The sequence below is a fragment of the Delphinus delphis genome, chromosome 8, assembly GCF_949987515.2.
Source record: "Delphinus delphis chromosome 8, mDelDel1.2, whole genome shotgun sequence".
Classification (NCBI taxonomy): Eukaryota; Metazoa; Chordata; class Mammalia; order Artiodactyla; family Delphinidae; genus Delphinus; species Delphinus delphis.
In genome coordinates, this window is record NC_082690.1 from 108,750,415 (window position 1) to 108,769,849 (window position 19,435).

Genomic DNA, 19,435 nt, shown 5'->3' on the forward strand with positions numbered 1-19,435 from the left:
CATTTTGCTCACTGTACAGTGGTTTGAATTTCAGTAGCAGTGGGCGGCCGGAGCGGTGTGGTCGTACTCATCGGGACTCTGGTCGTTTTGTAGTTTCCTTGGTGACTTATTGTAAAGTTTGTTTTGGCTTTACGCTTATGTAAGAGCCACAGGCACAAGTGTGGGGTTTGTGGGTGTCGAAGGGACGTTACAACAGAGGTACCAACTTTGGGGGTCTGCCAGATTCTTTCTGTCGAAGAGGAGGCAGAACAGGTCTTCAGTGTGAAGAATCGCTTGTCTAGGTGCCCTGCCCTCCCATCAGCTCCCTGCTGCCCACAGTGATAGGGACATTTCCTGCCAAAGGTGTGGGCTGTCCCTTCCCTGGGCCCTCTGGGGAAGGGGGGGGCAGAGAGCCCCCCCCTCAGGGAGCGGCAAAACCACGCACCTGCGTCTTCGGCCCGCCATCCCCCAAAGTGGGTCGCGCCTGGCCAGCTTGTTCTGTTCTCTCTGCTTCAGTCCGGCATTTAGTGGGTGCCAGCCATGTGCCAGGCCTATTCCAGGCGCTCGCTGTGAGGAGCTGGACAGCCAGGACCCCTTCGCTTGAGGACCTTCGGCCCTGGTGAGGGTGACAGATGTCACCCCACGATGATCATGTCAGTGCTGCAAAGGGGGGGAGTTCTGAGGATGTGTGACAGGTGGGGGGTGGCAATCCTCCCCGTGGGTCCTGGAAGGAATCAGCCACGGAGCCAACCCTGAGGGGTGCTGGGGGGAGCTTTCCAGGCAGAGGGGTAGCTTGGAGGAGTGGAAAGGAAGCTGGTGGGGTGGGCGCAGAGGATGTGCGAAGGGCTGGACTTGAGGTCTGAGGTTGGGGCCAGCGGTGAGGTCAGGGGCCAGGTGGGCTGGCTCTTGGGCCTGAAGGTCAGAGTGGAGCTGCACTGGATTCTGGCCCCAGTGGGAGTGACTGGGGGTATTCCACAGGGGAGCCTCAGGCCTTGCCCCTGTGAGGTAGCTCGCGTGGTCATGGGGGCTGGGAATGACCTGCCGTCTGCACACTGGCGGCCCAGGAAGGCCAGTTTGGTGATGTCGTCCAGTCTGAGTCTGGAGGCCTGAGAGCCAGGGGAGCGGATGGTGTAAACCCCAGTCTAAGGGCAGGAGGAGGTGACGGGAGCTGTCCCAGCTCAAGGGGTGGGGCCAGAAAAGGGCACGTTCTCCCTCCCCTGCCTTGTGTTCTGTTCAGGCCTCGGGGACCAGATGGTGCCCTCCCACCTGCTCTCCTGCGTCCGCGATTCAATGCTGATCTCACCTGGAAACACCCCCCAGACTCCCCCAGAAGTAATGTCCCGCCTGGGCGCCTGGGGCCGGTCATGTTGACACAACAGTACGTATCCCAGGGAGCGGTGACATGATGTGTGTGCCGGTGTGATCGGGGGCAGGGGGCGCCCCGCGGGGATGTCCTGGGGAAGGCTCCCGGTGTTGGCTGGACTGCAACGCTTTCCATCCCGGCTCCAGGACGCATGGACAAGCTCCCAGAGGGGCTGCGTTAGAGAATGAGGGAGGCGAGGCAGAGCTTGCTATGCCTGGGATGGGACACCCCGTCCCTGTGCTTCCCTTGCCCTGCAGCCCTGGCTGCCCTAGGAAGGGGAGCTGATGGGGATACAGCTGGCAGCTCGGCAGGACCAGCAGGCTTTGCTGCCCAGCTGGGTTTGGCCGGAGTCTTCCCCTCCCAGTGACTTCGGGCTGGTTCCACCGTGTCCCTGTCTGCAATGGAACATGACCACAGGCCCAGGCACGTGAGCAAGGCCTGGCCCATGGGAGGCAGGAGGCCAGGGCCTCCTTTCAGCTTGTCTGGTGGAGAGGCTTCTCTGCCCATAGCTGGTGACTCACTGCTCTCCTGGGGCACATGGTCTGTCCGGGGGGAGTCGGTGAATCACTGAACCCCGCCTCTTTGCCTTCATTTCCTGTGGAAATAAACAAAGACCACCTAAATGAGACAAACCGGCTGTATCTGCAGAGCCTGCTACGTACAAGGGAATCAGCCGCCCTCGCTGCATTTGGCAGGGACTCGAAGGCCGCCCCCAAGGGAGACAGGTTTATGTTGGAAAAAAAACAAAAAAAAGGAGGAGTTTAACATCTGAAAAATGTACTACACCATATCAATAGAATAAAGGACAGAAATTATGTGATCATCTCAACGGATGTAGGAAGAGCATCTAACAAAACCCAGTATTCGGGCTTCCCTGGTGGCGCAGTGGTTGAGAGTCCGCCTGCCGATGCAGGGGACACGGGTTCGTGCCCCGGTCCGGGAAGATCCCACATGCCGCGGAGTGGCTGGGCCCGTGAGCCATGGCCGCTGAGCCTGCGCGTCCGGAGCCTGTGCTCCGCAACGGGAGAGGCCACAGCAGTGAGAGGCCCACGTACTGCAAAAACAAACAAACAAACAAACAGAAACAAACCCAATATTCTTTCATGGTGAAAACACTCCGCACACTCAAAATAGAAGGGAATGTCCTCCATCCAATAAGGGGCGTCTACAAATACCCACAGCTGACCTCACACCTAGTGATAAAAGTCTGAGAGCATCCCGCCTAAGGTCAGGAACGAGACAAGGACCCCACATCCTGCCACTATCTTTGTGTTGATTTCTGCTGTACAGCAAAGTGACTCAGTTATACATATATATTCTTTTTCATATTCTTTCCCATTATGGCTCATCACAGCATATTGAATATACTTCCCTGTGCTATACAGTAGGACCTTGTTTTTTGTCCATTCTATATATAATAGTTTGCATGTGTAATTCCAAACTCCCGACTTCCCTGGTGGTCCAGTGGGTAAGACTCCGTGCTCCCGATGCAGGGGACCCGGGTTCGATTCCTGGTGGGGGAACTAGATCCCTCATGCATGCCGCAACTAAGAAGTCTGCATGCTGCAACTGAAGATCCCACATGCCACAACTAAGACCTGGCGCAGCCCAAATAAATAAATAAATAAATAAATAAATAAATAAATAAATAAATAAAATCCCAAACTCCCAATCCATCCCTCCCCCACTCTACCTCCCCCTTGGCAACCATAAGTCTATTCTGTTCTCTGTGTCCTTGAGTCTGTTTCTGTTTCATAGATAAGTTCATTTGTGTCATATTTTAGATTCCACATGTAAGTGCTATCATATGCTATTTGTCTTTCTCTTTCTGACTTACTTCACTCAGTATGATCATCTCTCGGTCCATCCATGTTGCTGCATACTCCTGCCACTTCTACTCAACATTGTCCCGGAGGTTCTGGCCAGAGCATTGAGGCAGGAAGAAGGAGTAAAAAGGCACCCATATTAGAAATGAAATATTGAACTACCTCTATTTGCAGATGACATGATGTTGTGTATGGAAGATCCTAAGAGATCCACACACACAAAATTAAAGCTAATAAGCGTGTTCAACAATTGGCAGAATACAAGATCAATATACAAAAATCAATTTTATTTCTATACCTAGCCATGAGCAATCCAAACGTGGAATTATGATGACAATCCCACGTGTAACAGCAGCAAACGAACAAAATACCTAGGAATACATGGAGCGAAAGAAGCGTAAGACTCGTACACTGAAAACTACAAAACGTTGTCAGAAGGAATTAAAGAACATCTAACTAAGTGAAAAGATAACTGGTGTTCATGGATCAGAAGACTTAATATGTTTATGATGCCAATACTCCCCCAAACTGATCTAAAGCTTCGACGAAATCCCTACCAAAAATCCAAGCTAGCTTTTTACAATCGGATCCTAAAATTCATATGGGAATGCAAGGGCCCCAGAATAGCCAAAAGAAGCTTGAAAAATAAGAAGAAAGTTGTTGGATTCACACTTCCCCATTCAAACTTACTGCAAAACTACAGAGATCAAGGCAGTGTGGCACTGGCGTTAAGGACAGACGAACAGATCAGTGGAATAGAATCGAGAGTCCAGAAATAAACCCTCACATTCATGGTGGGTTGCCACAAGGACACCGAGACAATTCGATGAGGAAAAGAACAGTCTTTTCAACAACTGGTGCTGGGGCAGCTGGATATCCACAGGCGAAAGAATGACGTTGGGGCCCTACCTCACGCTGTACACAAACGTTAACTCAAAACGGATCGTGGACCTCAATGTAAGAGCTGAAACTATAAAACTCTTAGAGAAAGACATAAACCTTCGTGACCTTGTGTTAGACAATGGTTTCTTATACACAACTCCCAGAGCACAAGCGAAATAAGAAAAAAATAAGTAGGGAAATCCCTGGTGGTCCAGTGGTTAGGACTTGGTGCTTTCACTGCAGTGGCCCAAGTTCAATCCCTGGTCAGGGAACTAAGAGATCCCACAAGCCACACAGCTCGGCCAAAAAAAAAAAAAAAAAAAAGAAAGAAAGAAAGAAAGAAAAAGGAAAAAATAGGTAAATTGGACTTGGTCAAATTTTAAACTTTCGTGTGTCAAAGAATATTGTGTATTGATTGATATGATTTCAAGTCCACTTGATGATTTAAGTGAAGTTGTTTTAATCCACTTGATTATGGCAAAGACAGAAAATAGAAGTTGTTTTTAGAAGTAAAGTTGTTTTGGGGAGGAGGGATAAATTAGGAGATTGGGATGAACATATACACACTACTATATAAGAGATAGATAATCAACAAGGATCTACCGGATAGCACAGGGAACTCTGCTCAATACGCTGTAATAACCTATATGGGAAAAGAATCTGAAAAAGAATAGATATACGTGTACGTATCATCGAATCACTTTGCTGTACGCCTGAAACTAACACAACACTGTGAACGAACTATACTCCAGTATAAAATTAGAATTAAAGACAAAACAAACAAAATAGAAGTAAAGTTGTTTTGATATAAGAATGAACCGTGTCAGGATGTTATGTTATTATCGGAGCTCAGCAGCTCAGGGCTCCCTGGGGGCTTATCAGTAAGAACCGTGTGAAAAAGCAGCTCTGGTGCCAGACATTAGGGCTGTAAATACCAAGGGTCCGTGAGGACCGGGCGAGACTGCTGATCTAGCTCTCCGAAGCCCTTGGGGCATTAGCTCCCGCCCTGGTAAAGGTGATTCCTTTATGGGCAGTGGTGACAAACGGTGCAGCCTTCTCTCCAAGGAGATCAGCCAGCCGGCCAACACCAGCACCGTGGTTCCCTAGCAACGCGCTCTAGCAACGAGGGACTTTTATTTTTGCGCGGGCAGCGGGACATCCGCTCCCCCGAGAAACCAAAACTTTGTACAAAAGGTACATCTCAACCGAATGTGGACTTTCTTCCTTATACTTCCCCTTGGCTGGAACAAAGGGGTAATTAATCTATCATTTGTTTGGAGTATGTTATTTCTGTATTGGCTTATTAAGAGACATTATCCTGTATGCTTGTGATGTTATTATAACTCCCGCCGTGAAGCTGTGTTAAATAAAGTATTGGCAAAGACAATCTCAGTCTCTGAGCATGATCTGCTGCCCCCTTAAACAAAACAGATATCAGCAAGAAAGTGGAGAGACAGCCCATGAAATGGGAGACAATATTTACAAATCAGATATCTGATAAGACACTAGGATCCAGAGCACGTAAAGAGCTCTTAACAGCAACAAAAAGGCGAACAACCCAACTTAAAAATGGACACGGGATCTGAATCAACATTTTTCTTCTTTCTTTTTTTTTTCGGCCGGCGGCTTGCAGGATCTTAGTTCCGCGACCAGGGATCAAACCCACGCGCTCGGCAGTGAAAGCGCAGAGCCCTAACCATTGGACTGCCAGGGAAGTCCCCGAATAAACAGTTTCCAAAGAAGATAGATGTTAGCCAATAAGCACATGGAAAGATCTCAACATCACTAATCATCAGGGAAAAATGCAAATCAAAACCACCATAAGTGATCACTTCACACCCACTAGGATGGCTATCACAAAAGAGACAGAAAATAACAAGTGTTTAGAAGGATGTGGAGAGGCTGGAGCCCTCAAACATTGCTGGTGGGAATGTAAAGTGATGCAATCATTTTGGAGGACGGTCTGGCAGTTCCTCAAAATGCCAAATGGAGTTATCACATCACCCGGCAATGCCTCTTAGGTACATTCCCAAGAGAAACGAAACCGTACGTCCTCTCAAAAATGTGTCCAGCATTGTTCACGACAGCTAACGGGTGGAAACAACGCACATGCCCACTGACGGCTGAATAGATACACAAAATATAGAGTAGCCGTACCGTGAAGTACCATTCAACCGTGAAGAGGAAGGAAGCACTGACACAGGCTACAATGTGGGTGACCCTGAAACCATGAGGCTGAGTGAAAGAAACCAGTCACAGAAGGCCACGTGTTATATTTCTGTTTATGGGAAATGTCCGTTTTGGGGAAATGTCCAGAACGGGCCAATGCACAGATAGAAAGCAGATTAGCGGTTGCCTGGGGCTGCGGGGGGTGGGGGGGGCGGGGGGGCGGGGGGAGTGAGTACTAATGTGTGCCTGCGGGGTCTCTCCTTGGGGTGTTGAAATGTGAAATTAGGTGGTGCTGATGGTGGTACAGCTCTGCGAGCATGTAAAAACCCCTGAACTGTACATTTTAAAGGAGTGAAATTGATGGTATGTGAATTGCATCTCAGTAAAGCTGAAAGAGAAAGGAAGCTTCGCTGTGTTCCGATCAGAGGCTGCCAGCCCTGGGGGAGATGGAGGTAGCTAACCAGCCTGGCGCTGTGGGAGTGGCTTGGGGGCTATTCGCCTTTCTCTGGGCGGTCCTGGGTTGGGAACAAAAATAGGGAAGCCCGTGGTCCTGGCCACGGCCTGACCCTCTGGGCCGATTTCTGCAGAGGTTGTGGTTGGTCTTCCTGGACTTCTCATGTGGGTCAGACCTTGCTGTCATGTGTGGTCTGTCCTTGTCCTTTGCGTAGTCAGCCTCTTGCTCCGTGAGTCTAAAATAGGGATAAAGAATGCGCTACCTCGGGTGTGAGAGGCATGGTGGGGTAGGGTTATCTCCACTGGCCTTCTCGGCCCAGCTCTCAGCCGGGGGGCCCTGTCCTCCTGGAGCTCCCACCTCATAAACTAGAGAATTGAGAGTAGTGACAGGAGCTCAGAGCGGCCGAGGTGACGGGACAGGACAAGCCCTCTGGGGGCCTCTTGGCCCGGGGGAGAGCAGAGACCCCAGGCCGTAGAGTGCCACAGGGGAATGAGCTGGGAGAGGGGAGGGCTGGGGGTCTAGGGTTCTTCCGAGGGCGGTGGCAGGCCAGGGGACCCTGGGGGCTGGCAGGTGTGTTTTGGAAAGTGGGGCGGCCAAGGGCTCAGTAACTGCAGGAGTCCAGGCCAGCGCTGACTGTGCAGGATGAGGGGCAGAGATGGACAAGGGGTCTCAGGCCAGGAGGGCCTCCCTGTGTCTTGGGGGTCAAGGGAGGGAGGACAGGTCAGCCACCAGAGGGTGAGGGATAGTTTAGGGTTCGTGCAGGGAGGGATTGGGGCGTAATTAAGGGCGCACTGAGATGTCTCTTAGGAGACCCCCAAGGTGTGGAATCTGTCCCTCTGGGGCAGCTTGCGGTGATGGTGCGGGGCCTGGTCAGGCGTTTCGGGGGTCCCCTGGCCTCCCCTTCAGTCTTGCTCTGGGTACGAGGAGGGGTGAGGGCCCTGGGCCCAGACAGGAGAAGAGACCTGGAGGCTCTGACCCTGGCTGCACTGAGACTGGTGGGGCTCCAAGGCCCAGGATGGACATCAGAGTTCCCACACCGCGACCCCCCAGCGGCCATGGGACCCCCAGAGCCGCACGGCCACGTGCACTCACTATTCACAGGGGTGCTCCTCCTGGCCACCATCTGAGGCCTGAGGGCGGCCTGGCATCGGGTTACTGCTTAGCCTCCAGACCACTGGAAATCTTAGCCGAGGGCAGCTGGAGGAGGCCCCGCCCCAGGGAGAAGGACAGAGGTGGTCCCTGTCCTGCTTGCGGGGTGGGGGAGCCTCAGGCTGAGGGAGTCACGGGGCCCCTTAACCTTGCCTCTGGGCTCCCAGGCCCCCAACAAGAGGCTCCCAGGGTCTTTGTCCCTCGAACAGGCTCTGATAGCATTGCCTTGTTTATGTCTACATGATTAGTACCACGGCGAGGAGCTCTGCGTCCTGGCTGCCCTGGTGAGACCCGACGGAGAAATGGGCGGTGCCCAGAAAGGAAGGGAGTCGCGATCCACTGTCCAGTTCCGGCTCCCACGTGGGCGGGGAGGGGCCTCACGTCATGACGGGCCCGGAGTGGGAGTCAGGTCGGGTCTGCTGAGAATAGGGGGATCGTTCAACACTGGGACCGGGATCGCCCAGGCTCCAGGGATCCCATTGGGTGGATGCAGCAGAGGGTGGGGCCGGAGCCTTAAAGCGTTGGTGCTTCCCGTTGAGGAGCTGGTGGGTCTCTCTGGAGGGAGGCCCAAGGCCCCTGAGCAGCCTGCTGTGGACAAGGTGGGGTCGTGCAGATGGAGACGTAGGCTGGGGAGCAGAGGCGGGGTCCTCGGTATCCAAACTGCGGTGGCGTGGGGTAATGGGGTTTCCGTTCTTACGATTAAGGAAAACGAATAGCAGTCAACACTGCCCACTCTCACTGCTTTACCGAAGGACTCAGCCCTGGTTTCCAGATCAATACCAAATAATCAAATAACTGGGAGAAAACGTTTAAAATCGATACCAGCCAATGGAGGTGGGAGGGCAGCAGCGGATGAGAGGCGGGCAGAGGTCCTGGGGTCTCGAAGCCCCGCAAGGAGCTGATATCTGACCTCGGGCAGTGGGGCCCCAGGGAGGACTCAGAGGAGGGCGGGACGCTCTCCAGTGTTTGGATGCCTTTGGTGGCAACTCTGAGGATGGATTCAAAATGTGTGTGTGGGGAGGGTCCTCCAGGGGCCCAAGTGGGCGAAGAGGAAGCCGGATGGAGTGACAGCATGACTACCGGGGGACAGGCCAAGGGACTTGCAGGAGGGGCCACTGAGGGACGTACCAGGCTTGGCTGCCTTGTGGGAGTGGAGAGGCTGTTTCCCGTGGGGGTACAGGTGCAGGGGAGGGTGGAGAGGGTCTGAGTCTGGGGGGGCCGGGGGGCCTCAGCAGGCAGGTGAGACGAGGCTCCCCCTCCCCTCTGTCCGTCCCTCTCCCCGGATTACACACCAGGGGCTCTCGGAAGGCGGGCGGGGGCAGGCAGGGGACTGGGGGCACTGGATGCCCAGCCTGAGGTGCTGTACCTGGGCTGACCCCAGCGTCTGGGTGCAGCTGGGGGACCTTTGACCTCAAACAACAGGCTCAGCTGGCCAGGCAGGTGGATGGGGGCAGTGAGTCCCGCAGCCCTTCTCCTTGGGGACTCCCTGGGGGCCGGTCCCCATTACCCACTTGGGCCAGGGGCTACTCTCAGTCCCCTTTAGAGCTGAGGTCCTGGCCAGAGTGCCTCCACTCCCGCTAGCCGTGGGGATCTGGGCAGCGCATGGGTCCAGTGGAGGCTGAGCCCTCGGCACCACCGGCCTCACTGAAACTAGCCCCAGGCAGTGGGGCTCTGCTTCCCAGCTCTGTGCCCCGCGCACCCTCTGGGCCCCTCGCATCTCTTCCAGGCCCCCATTCTCTTGCTGCCCCTCCTCCCCTCCCCACCTCTGAACTCGCCCGGCCCCCCTCACACCACAAAGCCCGGTCACACCGATCCCAAGAACTCCTGAGTCTCGGGAACACTGGAATGGGGGCCCCACTCGGGCCAGCCTCCCGTGGGGACTTGGAGCCTTGGCCCCAGGTGGGCAGAGCAAGGACCCCAGCAGACCCAGCGCTCAGGTGGGGTGGGTGATGGGGAAGGGCTCTGAACCCCCGAGCTTGGGGCTGGGGAGAGCGGAGGCTGCACCCCTCCCCGCTGTGCCCAGAGCGGGAGCAGGGGGAGAGGGGAGTCCTGGGGAGCCCCCCACGCCTAGCCTCCCCAGAGCGTCAGCCTTGGGGCCAGCATCTGTGCCCGATCGGGGCCCTGCTGCATCCTGGGGGCCATAAATGGGGTTCTATAGGGGTTCAACCAACATATGTAAATGACTGAGCAAAGCCCACAGCCCCCCACCCTCCTGGCCTGGCTGGTGGGGCGGGAGGGCGGGACACTGGGAAACTGACCACTCACAGTGCTGGGCTGGGTGGCCGGCTTCCCTCAGACCCCGCCCCGGGCCACACGCCCCTCCCTGCTCCCTCGTCTCACAGAGCCCACGGGGCAGGAGAAGCTGGGGGAGCCATCTCCTGCCCCAGACGCGGCCCATCTCGGTGCTGAGGCCACCGGGCCACTGCCGGTCAGTCTCCCACGCTTCTGGGCCGCCAGCACGTAGCTCCACCCTGTTTCACCCCTGTCTCATTTTCCTTGAGCCCCTCCGTACAGGGTGGGGACGCAGCACCCTTTGGGCTGGGGGTCTGCTCTGTCTCCGTCTGTAACTCCAGACTCCATGTTCCCCTCCCCCACCCCCATCCCCGAAGTGCATAGGGGTGTGTAAGGTGGAGAAGGTCCCGTGAGGCCAGAATGGAGCTGCAGACCTGCAGGTGTCTGCGGGCGTCGCCATCCGTCCAGTTCGGAGCCCCCTGCTGGCCCATCCATGAAGCCCCTCCTCACCCGGGCTCTGCCAGCCTCTCGAGAGTCCCTTCCCAGGGCAGGCGGGACGTCCTGCCTCCCTGCATAGCACGTCCAGGTCCGGGAGCACAGGCCTCGCCCCTGCCTCTGCCTCTGCCCTGTGCTGGCTCTGGGGCAACATGGAGCCGTCTGTGGAAGTTTTCATCCTCCCTGGGTGATGCCCTGCCAGCACCCCACCTCCAGGGTTCCCGAGTCCTCTCTGCCTGTTTATTTTATTATCTCCAAAATGTTTTCTGCAAATCACCAGGAAACCTGGTTTTGGTGGTGAGGGAGCTGGGAGGATGGCATGGTTACAGGGACAGACCTCCGATCACCGGGTGCAGGGCGGGAGACAGACCCGAGAAGTCCAGGACAAGGTGACCCCCACTTCCTCCTGGGGGGTCATGGCCCCTTGGCCGCAGGAGCCCGTGCAGAGCTGGCGCCCATCTTGAAGTACCTCCAGTTCTTTTCTTCTGTTGAGTTTTCCCCACACTCTCTGCTCAGATTCCAGAGACGGGCACCCAATGGCTCATCGGCTGTTATCGTTTTCACCCTTGGCCAGGTCAAAGGATGCTGGCCAGACCCTGATGCTCTGCAGGGGCCCCGGAGGTCCAAGGTCGTGAGGGACAGAACACGGACATCTACGCATAAGGACGGCCCTTGGTCCGACCCCTCCAGGGGCTGTGCACAGGCCCCTGGGCAGGGCCTGGGCTGGGAGGCCCAGGGCTGGATTCCTGGTGGAGGACCTGTACTTCTTCATGCTGCTGACCCTCCCTGAGCCATCAGGTCAAGCCGTGGGGTGTCTGCCCCCATCCCCCTCCAGCCAGCCCACCCTGCATCACACCTGCTGGTCTGCTTCCTCTGTGGGAGGGGTGATGTTATGGGTCGAGCTGTGTCCCCAGCAAACTCATATGGTGACGTCATAACCCCCAGTACCTCAGAATGTGACCGTATTTGGAAATAGGGCCTTTACAGAGGGAATTAAATTTTCTATCTCAAGAGGCGATCACCCGCATTTAGAGTGGACCCTATATCCAGGGACAATTGTTCTTATAAGAGAAAGTCACGGGGAGATTGGACACAGACACAGGGAAAAGGCCAGGTGAAGAGGAAGCCGGAGGCCGGGGGGACGCTTCTTCAAGCCAAGGAGCCCCACCTGTCTGCAGCAAGCCACTAGGAGGTGGGAGAGGGGCCGAGACCAGATCCTCCACCACAGCCCTCAGAGGAACCCGCCAAGCCTGCACCTTGACCTTGGACTTCCCGCCTCCAGGCTGCGAGAGGGTAAACCTCCGTTGTCCAGTTCGCCCAGGCTGTGGCATCCTGTTACACAGCCCCGATGACGACGACACTTAGATGTGGTTCTTTTTCGTGCCCAGGCACCCAAGGGCCAATCTAGCGATGTTTTAGCGCTGTCTTCCAGGAGCGTTGCAGGGAGTTAAATCCCATGTCCCAGGGAGGGTTCGATATCCAGACACTTAACTCAACTTGGTATCCCCTCCCCGTGGGGCGGCCCGCTCCGGACCCGGCCTCTCGCAGCCCCCGAAGAGGTCCTGCAGCTTCCTCTGCGTCTGGTCCTATCATGTCCGAACCAGCTCAGGGCTTGTGGCGGCCTTGGTCCCAAAGGGGGAGGTGGGGTGGAATTCTACACCATTACAAGGACAGAAGCCATGTGAGGGGGTTCATCGTGTGTGTCAACCTGACTGGGTCACGGGGGACCCAGACTTTTGGCCAAACCTCATGCTGGGTGTGTCCCTGTTTCTGGAGGAGCTTCGCGTTGGAATGTATAGACTGGATGAGGCAGGTGGCCCTTCCCAGCACGGTGGGCCTTGTCCAGTCAGGTGAAGGCCCGAATAGAACAAAAGGCTGAGTGAGAGGGAGCTCCCCCAGCCTGATGGAGGAGCTGGGCCACAGCCTTTTCCCGCCTTCAGACTCAGACTGAAATGTGGACCCTTCTCCGGTCTCCAGCCCACTGGCTTTTGGACTAGAACTGACACCAGCTGCCCTTCTGCTTCTCCCAGTCGCCAACTGCAGGTCCGGGGACTCCCCAGCCTCCCTGAGGGCGTGAGGCAATTCCTCGCAATCAGTCGCCTTCTGTGTACACACACAGTCTACTGGTTCTGTCTCCTGAGAGCCCCGAAGAATGTGCTGTGTCTTTGGAACTGTTCCAAGAGTCGGAAGTCAGCGTCCTAGGAGCCAGGTGGGCTGGATCTGGAGAGGACCAGCTCAGGGTCCTCTTCTCCAGCCCAGCCCCGTGTCCATCGCAGGCGGGAGAACGCGCTCCACGCCACTGACCTCCACTCCACCCGCGAGCCCACTGTCACCCCTTGGGCGTCATCAGCCTCGGAACTGCCTCCCCCGTGAGACTGAAGATCCCAGGCGCCTCGCTTCCATCCTTGCACTTGCCCTGTGTTTATCTCCTACCTGCTTTGTCTTGAGCGCCTACTTTCCTGCCGTTCCTGTCTTCACATCTTAGCCACCAGCCTACAACAGCCATCCTTCACACGAATCGTGCCCTTGCTTGTGTTGATGCCGAAAACCCGGCCTCTGTGCGGCGGTGCCGAGTCGAATCTTGGAGACGGAGTTTTGGGTGAAGTAGAAGAGAATAGCTTTATTGCCTTGTGAGGCAAAGGGGGACACAGTGAGCTCCCTGCGGCCCTGAAAAACCGTGTGTCCCAACCCGGGAGGATTTGTTGAGGAGTTTACAGCAGTGGCCCAAGGGCGGGGTTGCCGATAAGATCAGGGTGTGTGTAGGTCCTGCACTCCTTTAATCTGGCCTCGGGTGGTCTCTTGATGGGGTTCTCTGGAATGAAGAATGATAACATCTTCCGTTTGTTGGGGGTTTTAGTTCTGCAGAAGAGCTCAAAGATATTGTTCTGTGCATCCCTTGAGGTGGAACCAGGACCTGCTCCAAGGCTGCACTTTCTCCCTTGTCTCTGCATCCCCTCCCTTCCCTGATTAGCAGCTGTTGGCGAGGCTTCCTGCCCAGGAGCCCCACAGGGTCCTCCGGGGTTTCAGTGTCTGCGACTCCTTTTAGTGGGAATGGACACCACACTCCCTGGGGGGCCTTGTTAGGACACGATTGCTTCAGCATTCCTGAGTCAGAAGTTCCAGGGTGGGCCTGAGGATCTGCATTTCTACCCCGTTCAGGGGTTGCTACTGGTTCGGCCATCACACTCTGAAACTAGGTTATGTTGCCGTAGCAAATATACCCTGAACTCTCAGGGCTCTTCTCTCTACCGCACGCAGTCTCGTGGGCTGAGCACGTCTGCCTCATCTTCTAACTGTTTTTGGAAACTGTGGCCTCCAAGGTCACCTTGAAAGGGGGGACCACGTGGGAATTAGCTTACTTCCCTTCCCCTAGAATCCCACTGGTTGGAATGCACTCATGTGATGCTGAGTGACCGCACTGACCGTAGGGTAGGCTGGGAACTGCAGTCTATCTGTTTGCCCAGCACCTGGTATCCCCTCTTCCATCAGGGCTCCTCTGCTCACCAGACAACTTCTCACACACAGAACACATCCTCTTCCTCCCCAAAGCCCTCTGGCTATGGCATCCACCCCCCAGGTCTGAATCTCCAGGTGGTAACACATCAGGTGGGGGTGAGCCTCCTCCCGGTCCTGCAGCTTTTGACTTTAAAAGTTGACAGATTGTGTCCGCGTCCTCAGGCCTCACCCTTACCTGTGCCCACGCTTTTGCTACGGGACTTCGGGGTGCCCTCCCACCGTGGTTCAGGAGCTTTGCCCCTTGACGCTGGTCTTAGTCACGTGACTCGCTTTTGTTCTCATCAAGGCAATACACCCAGGCCAGCCTTCTTGAGGATGAGACACGTGGCGTGGAGCCAGCCAAGGTCTGGGCACAGCAGCCAATGTCCTGACATGGCAGGCGGAGCCCCACCTCGGGTGCTGCGAAGTGTCCCAGTGACGTGTGGATACTTGTTGATGTCGGTGTTTTGTTACGGCAGCACCCTACTTCAGAGAACCTTTTTCTCTGTTAGTCAGGCTAGACCAGGTTATGCTGTGGTAACAAATAAGCCCTGGTTCAAAGAACCTTTGAACCTTTGAAAAAGGTTCAAAGAACCTTTTTCTCTGTTAGTCAGGCTAGACCAGGTTATGCTGTGGTAACAAATAAGCCCTAGACTAAAATGACGTGGCACCGGCGTAGCAGACAGGCTGCTGGTGTTACAGAACAAAGCTTGGGTCTGCGCGCTCACGCGGTAAAACCAGCCTCCTGACCTCAGGTCACGGAAAAGGGAAGCACAGCGTTTATTGCCGGTGCCAAGCAAGGAGTCCGGGGAACTAGTGCTTAAAAGACCTGAACTCCCCAAAGGCTTTCAGGGAAGGATTTTTTTTTCTTTATTTTCTTGTGTGCGTTGGGTCTTAGTTGCAGCACGCACGGTCTTCGTTGAGGCGTGCAGGCTTCTCTCTAGTTGCGGTGTGCGGGTTTTCTCTCTCTAGTCGTGGCACGTGGACTCCAGGGCACCTGGACTCTGTAGTTTTGTGGCACACGGGCTCTCTCATTCAGGCGCCCGAGCTCAGTATTTGTGTCGCACGGGCTTAGCTGCCCCACAACATGTGGGATCTTTGTTCCCTGACCAGGGATCGAACCCAAGTCCCCGGCATTGGAAGGTGGATTCTTTACCGCTGGACCCCCAGGGAAGTCCTCAGGGAAGGATTTTTAAAGACAGGGTGAGGGAGGGGAGGTTGTGGGGTGTGTGATCAGCTCGTGGACGCTCTTCTGATTGGTTGGTGGTGAGATAACAAGGAGTCAACATCACCAGCCTTCTGGTTCCAGCTGGTCTGGGGTCTATGTGCTCGTGGGCAGCGTAGAGTTAACTTCTTCCACCTGGTGGGGGTTTCAGTATCTGCAAAACAGCTCAAGGACATGGCTCAGAATATGATCTACAGCCCTGGAGGAGGAACTAAAGGTCCTTGACTTTGTTCAGTGGCTAAACTATTATTATTTTATCTTATTTGACTGTTTTTCTTTCTTTCTACATTTTCTCAGTTCTCTGATTAAATTTATTCTTTGACTAAAGATTTTTACGGACAAAAGGCAGGCAGGGGACACGGAGGGGGATTCCTGCTCTGTTACACTGGCCATGGGAGCCAATAGCGGAGGCTGGAACGACGGTGGTGGGTGGTCCACGTGTTGCTGAGGCTCTGCATTTGGTAAAAAACGCCCATGGTCACTTCGCAGGGGGACTGTGAAGGCGCTGAGCCAGTAGCCCAGGGCAGAAGTCAGAAAACAGAATGACGCGTGTGTGCAAGTGTGCTGTGTGTGTAAGTGTGCTGTGTGTGTGTGCAGGGCTGCTGTGTGTGTGTTGGGTGCCATTGGCCTCGTGTACAAGGAAGAGGTGAGGTCGAGAAGAAGACCCACTTTGTGAGCAGAAATGAAAGTGAATACGGACACGGATCCAGAATTCAGAAGTTGGCAAAGTTGGAAAGCCAGCTGCTTCCAGAGTTGGGATTTTAGAAGCTTGGTGACAGAGGCCCAGAACAACGTCTGAGTCGGGGCAAGGGAGGCAAAGGTCAGAGGGAGGGTCAGGCGCACGTCAGTGCCCCAGAGCCCGGGCAGCGGCCGGCCGTCGGGTGCAGAGAGGAGCGAGCACACTTGCGCGTTCAGTGGGCGTGTCTGGGGCCGGCAGCCGTCCTGTCGTACCCTCGCTGCTCACCACCCTGGACATCCAGGTTTTGTTGCTCCTGACACGGGGCCCTCACCTCCGAGCAGCCGGACATTTGGTTTCCTCTGCTTGGAATTTCCCCCCCACCCTGCCCGACACACACGTGCACACGCACGCACAGCCAGGTGCGCACACACGCATGTGCATACACACACCCACATGTACACAAGCATGGCCACATGCCCACACGCCACACATCCACGTGTGCACACACAGGCACACACCTCTTCACCCCCTTGGCCTTTCGGGTCTCAGCTTGGGCTGAGACCCTTGCGGCGCCCCCTGTGGCTCCCACCCCGCCCCGTCTTCCTTCCTCCGTCTCGATGGCCACCCCACGGGCTTGTGGCCCATTGGCAGGTCTTCCTCTGTCACCGCCGGCGTTGCCAGCTCCGAGCCAGTGCCCGGGGTGGGCTCAGCAGGTTGTGGTCCAGTGGGCAGAGGAGGGCACAGCTGAGTGAACAGGGGAGGGGCTGACCGTGGCCTCTAGCGGGGTTGCTGCGGCTGGTGTGCAGGGTCAGGCCTGACCCCGGGAAACCCTGGGACACCCCTCCATGGGAGACTGTGAAGGACCCCAAGGCTGGGCCGGGCTGCAGGCGGTGGACCTGAGAGTGAGCTCCGCGGCCCAGACAGAGGCTGCCGACACTTGGACACTGGGCAACCCGGGGGGCCCTGCGGGGCCCCAGCCCCGGCTTTACTGGGGCCTCCAGCACTGGGGCTGAGGCTGGGACAGAGGCAGCAGCCGGCGAATCCCGGGTTCTGACCCCGAGCAGCCCAGTAGCTGTTCTTTTGTGCCACCCGATCCTCCCAGGCCCCCTCCAGCGTCTTTGAACCTGGGTCCTGGCAGCCTGGAAGGGACTCGGCCTTGGACGCAGGGGTGGGAACCCTGAAGCTGCCGGTGGGAGGCACGGGGTCCCCGCACAGCAGACTCCAGCTCCCGGGGGCTCTCCAGACCTTGCCCACCAAGGCCCTCGACCCCCTGGACGTATGTCCTCACAGACACAGTGCCCGACAGCCCTCACCTCCCCATCCGCGGAGCCGCCCGGAGGTGCCCGACAGCCAGTGGGGCAGGGCGAGCACTCCTTCCCCCCGTGAGCTCTCCCGGCTCCTGGCGGGGAGGTGAGGCAGACACCGCTGGCCACGTGGACAGATGGACACCCAGGGCCTGGCTACGGGGCCTGCTGCATGACCTCTGCCCCCAAGGCCTAGCAGGGCCTCCGACCCGGGACTGGGGCCTGTGGGGGGGGGGTCTCCCTTGCTGCACTTGTCCCCTGGATTGGACGCTTTCTGCTCCCTTGGGCCAGAGGGACAGAACCCACCGGTGCCCACCCCTCACCCTCCCGAGTGGTGAGTTCTTGCAATCCCCTCTGGTCTGAGAGCTGGGATGTTTGTCCTCCCAGGTCACCCTGACCCATCTGGAGAGGTGCCCTGGACCCAGCGGGCTGCGTGCCGGCAGGAGGGAGGGCTGTTGGCCGCGGGCACGGCGGGGCCGGAGAACCCCCGCTGGGGGGTTGCCCCTTGCTGCCGCCGGCCAGGACCTCCAGCGCTGCACCCTGACAGTGGATGTCAGCCTTTTCGCCCTCACCGCCCTTCCTCCCGGAGCTAGTGTCGCAGATGGGGGGAGGGAGTTCTCCTACTGCTGGGCACCGAGGCCGTGTGATGAAGGACGGCCCGGGCCCTCCTGGGCCGGAACAAGTCAGTACCTGACAAGCGCCCAGACCAGCACTGGGGGTGGAGGTTGCCGTGTGACTCTGGGGCACTGGGGCTGGCGGGGGCAGGGGGCACTGCTGGGCCTCCGCCGTCATGTTGTACATTTGTGAAACGGTGAAATGTTTTCACATATATGGAAGGGTGTGACAGTGTGCAGGTGACAAGACAGACAGCAGTGCCCCAGCTCAGCAGTCGGCCGCTGCCAGCACATTGCCTGTCATCTGCCAGGGAACCCCCGGGGGTGAGTGTCCAGCGCTGAAAGCCTGAGCGGCCGGCACACACCAGACGGGGAAGGAGGAGGCCTGGCTGCCCTGGGATGGAAGCCAAGCAGAGCCTCTGAGCACCATCCTGCTGCAGCTCCTGGAGCGTCTGCAAGAACCCGTTCTGGGGGGGCAGGGGGAGCCACAAGCAAGGCCTGGGAGGCCTGTGACCATTAGAAGGGCAGCCATGGGCCCAGTTAACGTGGCAGGACTGTGGCCAGCGGCACCAGAGCCTGTCTCAGAGCCTGCTGTGGGGTGAGTGTCCCCGGCTGACCCTGGGTGGGGGGAAGGGGCGCTCACTGTCACATGGTCAGGACAGGCCAAGGACCAAGCCGAGCCGGGCCAGCCTCGCCAGGGCGCTCTGAGGACAGCGGACGTGGGGCCCGGCGCAGGGTACCCGTGGAGCCCGTCCCTCCACTGTCGGCCACGAGACCGTCTCCACGAAGCCCAAGGACTCAGGAGGCCAGAAGCCAGGAACAAGATAGTTTAAAACGTTTACCCCAAACAACGAAGGGCCAAAGGAGGAAACCGTTGTGGGACGTTAACAATACCTAACAGTATCTTGGAAGAGCAGAAAAGAATGAAATGGGGGCGGGGGTGGATACAGGAGAGAGGGTTGATAGCCCAAAGCTTCCCTGAAAAGATGAACGAAATTAACAAAGTCTGGCGAATTGGATCACGAAAGGACACAGACAACAAAAAAGTGTTAGGAAGGTAAAAAGGGACCTACCGACAGATTCAGCAGGAGATTAAAATGATAGTGAGAGAGTATTTGATTACGTTGGCAGGTTTTTATTTGTTTATTTTTCAATGAAACTAAGCATGCAACTACCACACAGCCCAGCGATGACAGCCTTGGGCATTTCTCCAAAAGAAATGAAAATTTGCGTCCACTCAAAAAACTGTACACAGGTGTCCACAGCAGCTTTACTTATCATAGCCCCTTGGGGGTGTTTCCCAACACCCACACCCAGTTCTCTGAGTCTCTGGACACCAGTGGGGGATCCAAGCCTATTCTGACGCCGTCGGCCTGGAGTTAGTGTCAGACCCCCAGGTTAAGGGCTCAGCCCCACAAGATGGTCCCCATGCCAGCCGCAAGTCCAGGGCCACCCCTACTTCTGACCGACCAGCTGGGAGTCGGGGGTTCTCACCACCCCCTCCTCAGGTTCGATAATTTCCTAGAATGGCTCCCAGAACTCAGGAAAGTGCTTTCCTTACCATCACCC